This window comes from Takifugu rubripes, chromosome 22, assembly GCF_901000725.2.
Source record: "Takifugu rubripes chromosome 22, fTakRub1.2, whole genome shotgun sequence".
Taxonomy (NCBI): Eukaryota; Metazoa; Chordata; class Actinopteri; order Tetraodontiformes; family Tetraodontidae; genus Takifugu; species Takifugu rubripes.
This window is the reverse complement of record NC_042306.1, coordinates 14,004,740-14,006,999: the sequence shown is the minus strand read 5'-3', so window position 1 is coordinate 14,006,999 and position 2,260 is coordinate 14,004,740. Positions and strand designations below refer to the sequence as shown.

The window sequence follows — 2,260 nt, the reverse complement described above, 5'->3', positions numbered from 1 at the left end:
ATGGCACAGGGCGAAATAGACTACAATATAGTGTTTCCGGATGCCGTGACATTCAGGTGAGCAGCCTTTCATTGTGATGCCTGCCGTTAGCATCACGGAACACGGTGCCATTATCTGAGCGATGTGCGTTGTAATCCGGCTACGAGCACGTTTAAATCAAGCCTGCCACGCTTGCCCGGTGCACAGGGCAGATTCGCCATTTCATGGTCTGTTGTGTTTTCAGAGAAGACACTGGCAGAAGACAAAGGAGCCAGTTGTGATTCTGCTCGGCTGGGCAGGCTGCAAGGATAAACACCTCTCCAAGTACAGCTCCATCTACAATGAACAGGTGACAGTTCGTCAGGTGCCACAGATCCTGGGGCCGAGGGGATCCGGGTCCGGGCCAACCCACGGGAATCATTCCCTTCTGGATTCTCCCATTGCTAGTGTTGCGTTTTAAAGTGGAAAATTTACCTGTCACGTGTCATCAACAAATGTTTACCTGCTAACCTTAAACCTGGAGCCCCGAGTCACGTGAGAGCTGCGGAAACATGAATGAATGGGGGCGTGGCCAACGCACCGTTTCACATATTTTACTATTATTTTAAGTGTTTTGTGTAAATATGCAACTATGGTGTCGCTCCATTGTGTCATTAATGTCTTTAAAGAAGAAAGCCAAGCATTTGTAATGAAATATAAATGGAATTATTTTGTTCACCTCTAGGGGTGTGTAACCCTCCGCCTACACGGCTCCTTTGAAGACGCTCTTCATCTCGGAGCTTTTGGCTACAAGGAGCTGAAGAGCACGGCCCCTGAAGCTGCTGGAGCTCCTCTACGACTACGAGGTGGAGAACAGTCCAGTTCTATTCCACGTATTCAGTAATGGAGGCTTCATGTTGTACCGCTACATCGTGGACTTGCTGCACACCGATAAGCAGTTTGGCTCCTGTGTGTGATCGGGGCGGTTGTGGACAGCGCCCCGGCAAGCAGGAACGTCCGCGGGGCCATGCGCGCCCTGAACGCCACCCTGGGCCCCGACGTTAGCCCCGTGCTACGATCCGCGCTCCTCGCCCTCTTCGCTGTGTCCGTTTTGGTGCTGCGTGTCATCCTGTACCCCTGACCAAGTACATCCACAAGAACCACTACGACGCGGTGCGGGAGCGGCCGCCCGGCTGGCCCCACCTCCACCTGTACTCCACAGCCGACCAGGTGATCCGACACCGGGACATCGAGACCTTCGTGGACGCTCTGAAGCAGAAAGGCGTCCCGGTGGAAAGTTTTGATTTCGTCTCCACCCCCCACGTGGGTCACTTCAGGAAGTTCCCCGAACAGTACGCCCTCAACTGCCGCAACTTCCTGGCTGCCTGCGTGAAGGACTCAGAAGGGTCTGAGATGAAGAGACGGAGGGTTCAGGACCAGTGAAGGGGGGCTGGTTTGGTCTGGAGGAGCTGCCTGGAACATGAGCCGGACACCTGGACGTTTTCCGCTCCACTTCCAGCGTCTGGTGTCAGTTTGTGCACTTAAAAATCAGCTTCAAACCCGATCCACTCACTGTTCGGCATGAAGGCCAAACTCTGCCTGCTCACGTTTCCATCAGAAAAGTGTCATAATAGAGGTGAAACTAGGACTGGAGGGGACCATTGTTGGGAACCATTGTTGGGAACCATTGTTGGGAACCATTTGAGTTGTGTTGAATGTTGCTGTGAAACGTGATGCACTGTAGATTAGTAGTAGTGACGCTAAACCTGAGGTGACTCTTGTATATATGAAGACGCAGTTCTTTGATTTTAATATCACTAAAAAGAAGAAGGCAAACACCTACATTTTTAAGGTTTCAGAAATGCTGCCTTGGATATTGAAAACCCTCCTTTAGAATTTGTTCTTGACTCCATCTAGGCTGATAATGAATGTCCCTTCGTGTCCAGCACAGCCTGTGTTTTTACTGACGTGCCTTTAATAAACAGAACTCCTCAGACGTCTGGCAGTGGTTTATTCACCACCAGGATTCATGAACACATCCCCCACTTTAGTCTTCGCTGAGGCATCGTGGAGGATCTGAGGGGGCTCTTGGGGCCAGCCTCCCCTGGTGTCCTGGAGCTCCTCCAGGCTCCTGACACTGCTGGGAGACACAGCAGCTCCGACCCCCCTGCAGCTGGTGCCAGGAGGTCTGGAGAATCGGCCGGAGTCACAGGGTGACACCAGTTATCTGCCCCATTTGCCCCAACAGCAGGTGAAAGTGATTCCCAATCGTTGGGCTTCTTCACTAGACAGACTGACGTCC

General features: G+C 52.2%; 1 pseudogene; it reads left to right on the top strand.

Annotated features, from left to right (window-relative positions):
- LOC115247969 (transmembrane protein 53-like) lies at positions 1-1,954 on the top strand (annotated as a pseudogene).
- Positions 1,955-2,260: the final 306 nt, after the last annotated feature.